This window comes from Lagopus muta, chromosome 8 (assembly GCF_023343835.1).
Source record: "Lagopus muta isolate bLagMut1 chromosome 8, bLagMut1 primary, whole genome shotgun sequence".
In the NCBI taxonomy this organism is placed as follows: domain Eukaryota; kingdom Metazoa; phylum Chordata; class Aves; order Galliformes; family Phasianidae; genus Lagopus; species Lagopus muta.
This window is the reverse complement of record NC_064440.1, coordinates 22,428,571-22,436,083: the sequence shown is the minus strand read 5'-3', so window position 1 is coordinate 22,436,083 and position 7,513 is coordinate 22,428,571.

The following is a 7,513-nucleotide window of genomic DNA, read 5'->3' as shown; positions in this document are numbered from 1 at the left end:
GGGACACATTGCTAGGCATGTGCATGTCTTACAAAATCTTACAAATATGCTTAAACTTAAATATTTGCATTGTATAGTAATTTCAGTAAATTTCTTGTGAGTATAAGCCTTCTTTTAGACAGTTCAAATCTTTGGCAACGTATGACCTAGGATAAGATACAGCTATTGGCCAACAGTCACTTCAGAAACACAGGTAGATGCAACACCAGGCAGCAAGGCTGTGAAAGGAGATTTGATCAAGAATGTTTCCCAGTATTATGTAACTAAAGGTTAAGTGCTTCTTTTTTGTGGCTAGATTTTCTCAGATTGTTCTGAATTTATTTTCTGTGCTTTAGCTTTCTACTGACATCCCTATGCTAAAAAGATCTAATTGCAGCCTCTATATTCAAAAGCATACTTTCAAATAAAATTGTAATTTAAAAACTATGGTCACATACTTAGAACTTTTGGAGTATGCCTCTACTAATATTTGGGGATGTAATGAATTAGTACAGTAACAAAGACTTACTGCTATCTTACTGTTTTATAATGTTACCTTGAAAATAACCAGTGCTCTGACTTCTATGAATGAAAATCAAATTCATATTAATCAATTATAGTATAAATAGTTTTATGCCTCAGAATAATTCATAAATTGTCATAAGAAATTATCTTCAGAACAAAATCTGTATCACTTTAAAATTGCAAACAAAATCCACACAATTTTGTACAATTTTGTGCACACCAGGTTTCTTTTGCAAAAAAATTTTTTTTTACAATCAATTGGAGTTCTGCTTGATCCCAAATGGCTAAAGTTTATTCTGTTCTTAATCTTACTAGTTAAAAACTGCAGAAACAATAGAAAAGACATTGCTTTAAAAAAGTAAATCTTGAAATTTTTCCATGAAAAAAGCCATTAATTTCAATGTCTAAGTAATTTTAGATAAGTCAGGCATCTCCATTTAACCTTTTTTTTTTTTTTTTTTTTTTTAAAGTTTATTACACATACAACTTTGCTTTTAAACAATTTTTTGTTTTAAACAAAAAAATAAACTGCAAGGGTTTCTCTTGTTTCTTCCTTTCATAAAAAATCTGGACTTAAATCTGGACTTGTATCACTAAAGGTAGTGCTCATGTTCTGCTAACACATGGATCTGGCAGCAGACCATGGGCAGTGTTATGCATAGTGTAATGTAGTCAGTACATAGCTGCCAGGGCTGGCTATAGTCGTTCAAGTAAACGGGATCAAATGGAGCCCATAAAGTGTCCACAGCATTACATCAACATCTGTGCTGGCAGGAAAGAGGGAATTCAAATGATGACTTTGATTTCTTACTGCTGAGGCTGTGGGCCAGCAGATTTCTGAACAGAGCAAATATAACACCAATCCTTTAAGTCCAGAGTTACTGTCATCACCAGGATAAAGCTGTGATGACCATATTGTGCTACCATGTAGTCATCTTTTACTAGCCATACAGCTTGTCTAGGAAAAGTATTTCATCTGAAATGTGAAATCATCATAGAAACTAGTTGTTGTGTAATGTGTAGAGGTATTATGTTGGTATTACAGCTGTCTAGGTCATGCTCTTGCAGAACAAGTTTCTAAGTATGAACGATACCTTAGTTCTCTCATTTAGCAAGTTTTTTTGATTAGCTAAGGGTGGTATTTATTGCTGACTTTTCATATGAAACAGCAGTGTTTAGTCAAGTGTAAGATGTTACCCTGAATCTCAGACAAGAAAGTGAGGAATTAATTAAACTCAGAGCATCTTTAAGACCTACTCCCATTGTGCTGAAAAGGGAAAAAAATGATACAAATATAAATGAATATGGAACAGAAATTAGGGTAAAATATTCTTAACTCTCACTGCAGAAAATTCCTAAAGAGTTTTTCACTGTTACAATTACCATTTCAAATGAGGAACTATGTCTGTATGGCATTTACCTACAGGAAAGTTTTAGAATTGGAGTGGCTTTGGCTAACTGTTTCCTCCCTGTATTTCTGAGGCTACTAACATGTAGATGGATGTGTAATTTCTCTCATTCTCACTACTTCAATAAATCAGTGGGAATGTTCGCACTGCCATTGTTAGCGTGATTAAAGCATTGGGAGAATCAGGTCTTTGGCTTTCTGTAATTTAGTAAAAGGATTTTATTAGTCTGAAACGATGGTAAGTATTAGAAAAATCCAAACAGATTGAGAAGTCTGCTGTGGCACATGCAGAGATGGCTTTGGTCCTGCAATACAAATTCCGCAAGGAATGCCTTCAGAATGTATTGGACTTCTCTTACTTGCTTCATCTCCCAAAAGAATGAATGCATTTGTGAGTTGTAAAGTTGTGTGCCCGTTGATTTTTCTTGAATTATGTATTTTGTCTGGGCAATTTCTATGTTTTCCTCTATCAAGGAACAGAGTACATATCTAGTAGGTGTCTTCTGTCCAACTCAGATTTCACAAAGTTCATATAAAAGTACACCCCCAACCATATACTATATTGCTTCATATTAATGCAAGTTTTGAGATTTTATACTGTTTAAAACAGCAGACTCTATATCTTTAGGTGAGTCAAGTGAATAATTCATCATGAATTATTTATAAGATGAATTGAAGTTCCTCTTTCAACTACCACCTACATGAAATAATTTCATTTCTTTTACTTTTTTTTTTTCTTTTCTTTTCTTTAATTCTGGGGTAATAGGTACATCTGAAAGCTGAGCTTTCTTACCTATTGGAGTTAGGTCAAATAAGAGCCTTTATTCTGTCTTTATTCTGAAAGGGTGAACAGAATATAAATATGTTCTGGAAGCAAATATTTTAATTACATATTTAAGATCTGCTTATGACAAATGCTGCTTAATATGAAACATGCTCTGAGAAGTTATTACTCGAGTAATGTGAATGGGATGATTACATAAATCAAATACATCAAGGTGATCAGAATCATTTCTCAGTTTGCATATGTAGTTGTAGGTATTTTTATGGTGATTCATCTGCTGGAATAGAAACATAGGAAGCCTGTTTTAAAGGACCCAAAGTACCCTTGAGCAGTAAGTGTAGGCAGAGAGCATGCTTTCTGTGGTGCCTTTTAGGAAGATCTCATTATATGCCACTGGTACATCAAAGACTGTCTCTGGTGCACAGGTTAGGGCAGTCTCAGTCCTTTTTTTTAATACATGCCAACAGCTAAACCTACTCCAAGTTGTCTCAAAGGAAGTAGGGGCTGCCTCTCTTCTGAGTCTGCACAAGGCTCTGCACCATCTCAGGATGAATCAGGCCTATGATATCTACTTTACAGAGAGTTTCAGACTCTTAATCCTGTTTAAATTTTAATGTGAAGGCTTGTTATAGTTTCTATAATTTGAGGCATTAAAAGCAGATGAAGCATCTTTAATCATAAAAGCTTCATTGCTCTAATTTATGATACCTTCATTTTAAGCCTTACCTTAAAGTGGATTGTGTTTGGGGGATGATAGTTCACAGCAAGGAAATGTGATCCATCAGGAAACCTGTTTACATTAAAACACTTTGACAGCGGCAGTAATTAAACCTGTTTCCCAGGTGCAGAGCAATATTTTAAATGCCCCTCTGGCTACAATACCATTCAAGATTGTCTGTCTTTTTCCCTTGCCATCCACTGCAAAAACAAGATAATGAGAAGTAGACAAAATATAAGGAGGGCTGGGCTAGCAATTAATAATCTAAGTATGTAATCACAACATTAAAATCTCATTCCAGCTAATTTGTATACTAGTTTGTATGACATGGAAAATACTTATGTGCCTTTCCACATGCCTGGGAAACAAGACATGGGAATTCATGGCACTAGTGCTTGCTGTTATGGCAAGTAATAGCCTAACACGATCATTTCTGACTTTGAAACTTGAGTTGGCTTTACAGCACGGCTACACAAACCTTTTTATGCAGCATCAGATTTTTACTGTGAATCTTTCTTTGAGTAGCAGTGCACGAGGACAGGCAGATCCTAAAAACTTGATGAACTCATGAAAATATAATTCAAACAAGTACACACTTGTGCCACAAAGCCAAGGATAAATCCCTTTATCCTCGACACAACACAGATCAAGTGCTGCTCACTGTCATACTGCTAAAACTCTGTGAAGATCCCACCCTCAGGCTACCTGCTTCCCACCAACTTCCACCTTAAAATCCCCAAACCAACATGTGAACTTAACCCACTCATGGATACCTTTGGGAATAACCAGTCTGTCCTGTCCCCATGTTGATCCACCAGAACAGCAGCCCACTGCATTACCAAACCATCCATCTGAAACTTTTGGAAGAAACTCTTGCATTTCTATGTCCTGGGCATTGTTCCGCTCTTGTTACTACAGCCAACATACAATTTTATGAAGGCCAAATTCTCAGGTTGTTTGGCTTTTTCCTGATTTTCACCACATAGTGGAGATCACGGCATCAAAAGTGGATGGGTCAGTCTGGGAAACTTGGTTGTGCTGGAGGGATACTGTCATTCCTGGACCAATGGCAGGAACAGCAATCCATCTGCCCAAAGTCACAGGACAGTCACAGCAAGTCCAAGGAAGAAAGGTTTTAATATCACTGTATTTCACAGCCAGATGTTTCTGCTCTTTCAAATGCAGTATTATCTATGGTGGATGGAGATTTATCATAATTTCTAAATGCTTTAGAGTTTATACTCTGCATTCTTAACTGAAGTATTTATCATTTAAGAACACCTTAAAAATATCAGAAAGCCATAATTATCAAAATACTGTATATCACTGTTATTTTTCCTTTATAGCTTATATGCAAATACATGGAGCTCCCCAGAGCTTGAATTCACGGGAAATGAAACAGAACAGCTTTTATCCTCTTTCATGTATTCTTTTCTGTATTTTGAAATAAGGTATTGCACTAAACTGGTGTGTCATTTGTACAATCTATAGTAATTACAGTGAAATCTTCATTGCTAAATCAGAAAACCTGGGAACACCTTCATATTCAGCACTAACCCTGAGCACTGCTGTGGCTGCTCACCAGCTCTGCCAGCACTATGGTCAGGAACCTCTGTAGAAATGCTAGTAGCACAGGGCTGTGCCAATGCTAAATGAGACACGCTTCACAATAAAAGGTATTTTGGGGTATACATTACTTTCCTTATATATGTAAAATATGTATACAGATATTTGTTAGAAGCAAAAACCACTCCATTCTACTCACTGTCCATTTTACTGATGGTGGAAATGGCTTAGCATATCTACAAGGATCTTATTTTTATGCATATAGTTCAGAAACAATTTGTTTAAGGATCACAACGAAGCAGGTTGCCAGAGACCCTGACCATAGGAAAATATGATAATTATTCATACACTTATAATCAAAGGGCATAAATGAACATAGTGAGCAAACTCATACCTCTTGTCTTACTGCTCTGCTGAAGCACAGCCCACTTGTCTATCTGGATTCTCAGGGTAAGAGTCTGCCTGGATCACTAGAGGGCTGACAAGAACTGTCTCCTAAGAAGCATAATGAGATGCCTGCTCTGAATTACTCAGAAATCTGTGCTCCAGGAAAGATCATAGTTTGCAACAATAACTTCTGTAAATCTTACAATACTTCGGCTCTGCGCCTCAATCTGTGCTGGGGCTGTATCTGTTCAGTGTTCCGATGTCTACAGTCAAAGGACTTCTGCCTACACATGATTGGGTGATGTCCTATCTCATTCATTGGGAAATTAATTATACTTGTTTTAGAGTTAGCTGTTAAAGAGATTAGGAAGGTGAAGCGTAGCAGGGTAGCTGTGGTTGCATGGCAACTGAAAAGAACAGTAACATCTGGTAGTCTTAATTTTTTTTGAGCCTATAGATCTTTGTGCCATTATGTGACTATTATTATTCCTACCATGCCTCACTTTTCCTATTTATTAATCAATAGGTAGTACCGTGTTACCAGCTAACCTAGAGGCAAAATCAAATATAACATCAGTTGCTGTGATGCTAAAGTCAGTTTTTTAACTCTCAGACTCTACTATCCCCAGAGGATACTCTCAAGAAACCTTATAGAGGAAAGGTCTACTCTCATACAAAAAGCCAGCTTTGAGGTTAGCTGGTCAGTACTGTTAGCTGCTTGAGAGAATGGTGTCTCTTCTGTCTGCAGAAATGATAGATCTATTCAAAATTTTGTTTACTTTCCTCCCCTAGGGCCATTTCTTTCCTGTTAGAAGGGCAGGATGATCAGGCCATCTGTCACAAGAACAGGATCTATAAGAAAAACTGCAGAAACTGCAGTTTAACTCATCTTCCTTGATAATGTCCTGGTTTTGGTTCCTACTGCTTCATGTTTTATTTCTGACAAATAACAGAGCATTACTAAAGCAGTGGTTTGCTTCAATTAGCTTTGAGATAAAAACACAAAAAGTGGTAAGGTGTCAGGCATAGGCCAGGCAGATTTGTTCAGCTGCCTTTAAGCAGTGGACATCACTCACCCTCCCATAGTTTTTTCAACAGTTGCTTTGTAAAGGAGGATGAACAAGAGAGGAGAGCCCACAGACCATCCCATCACGGAGCAGCGGCTGTCGGGCACTGAGCTGGTATGAAGACCCGGAAAGACTCCCAGCCACCTAGAGCTGCCTAGAAATGAGAACTGCTTTAAGCTCCCCCTGCCCCTCTGCAAAAGCTGCATGTGTAGGCACCCAAACTATCCTGTCTAAGGCAAAGCTATTGATTTTTCCAAACCCAAATAGCAGCAGGCTTTGGATCTGTAAGGGAGTGCAGACACCCTAACTTTGGCTCTGAACATTCCATCTCTCCTGACTCACTCATATTCCTAGTGCTGGTTGGAAAATGAACATGAGGGAATCTGCTGTGTCCAGTCTGAATGCCCTGCTGGGAAGAAAGGTCAAGCAGGGACATGCAGCTGATGAACCAAGAGTCGGTTTTCTTTGTTGATGAACTTCAGTGAACTTTGTGTGGCTGGTTCAATTCTTACTGTCTCCCCAGCAGCTGAACAGTGCATTTTCAAATAGCTGAACTCAAAAGGTCAGAGGCAATCATATAAATGTGGCAGATAGATTTCTTATATTTCAAAACCTTGAGCATACTTGAGGTTGTATAGTCAAGGCATAAAATATTCCCTGTGCATATTCTGTCTTTAAGACATCACTCTGTAAAACCACCTTTATAAATCCTCTTTTGCTACTTTCTATTCATCCTTTTATTCAGATCTTTTTGAGAGTTAGCCAAGACTACAATTCGCCATCTCTTAAAAAAAAAAAAAAAAAAGAGATGGTAAAGGTATCCTTTTTTCTATGTGCATCTCCAGCCTTTCTTGACAGACTGTCAAGAAATATGTCTCTAAAAAGCCAGGTTAGATCCTCAGAGACAAGCAGTGATGCAGTTCTTAGTAATGTGCTAAAACCTAGTCAGAGTGCACCTTCTTGTTGCTGTGTGCAGTGATATGACATCTGAGTTATTTGTTTGCTCTGCCATAAGAGAGCATTAGCGGATATAACGTGAACAGATTACTCATTTGTAGAAATATTTATGGTGTTGCTTT